We start from the raw sequence: 697 nt of genomic DNA, 5'->3' as shown, positions 1-697 counted from the left end.
ATGTCCCAAACATGTTTTGTTGTCTGAGCTTGGCTCCCCATGATGGGGATAGGCCCTTTCCTCAAAACTCCTGGCCGAACAGATGTCAATATTGGCTGCAGAAAGATGGGAATGGCCCCCCTTCTACAAACCACAGCAATAAAAAAGACCTAAACAGTCTAAAAAAACCACACCCTGATTCATCTTCCACTTGAGGATTTTAAATTCATAGCCTTTATGTGGATACAAAGAAATTGGCTCTAGTTCCAACACTAGTGGCTTTACGACAGGTAAAATGCAGAGATAGAGTTCTAAAATTCTACTACAAATATGAGATGAGAGTCAAATTACACAGTCAATTTCCACCACCATCAGAGGATGTTGGTGTTTCGTCATCTATCATTTGCAATTCCCATTGCTTACCTGTCTGTCAAAAAAGAGTGATAATGTTAAGATGAGACTTCTATTCAGTGAAGTTGGTTACATGATAATAACCTGGTTTTCCTCGTGGACATGAAATCTAATAAATAATCTCTTTGCCTAAGATGAATAATAGTAATGACATTAAAAATCAAAGATACAGATTCATTTAGGTTCACAGCCCATTATTGTTCCAACTGCAAATGGCTTGATCGTCCGTGTACATTTTCTTGGAAATAAATTCTAGCGGTGTATTTGAACCCAAACCAGATATCATGAGGGGGTAAAAGAACACAAG

This window comes from Cucurbita pepo, chromosome LG14 (assembly GCF_002806865.2).
Source record: "Cucurbita pepo subsp. pepo cultivar mu-cu-16 chromosome LG14, ASM280686v2, whole genome shotgun sequence".
NCBI classification, from domain to species: Eukaryota; Viridiplantae; Streptophyta; class Magnoliopsida; order Cucurbitales; family Cucurbitaceae; genus Cucurbita; species Cucurbita pepo.
Note: the sequence above shows the minus strand (reverse complement) of the source record.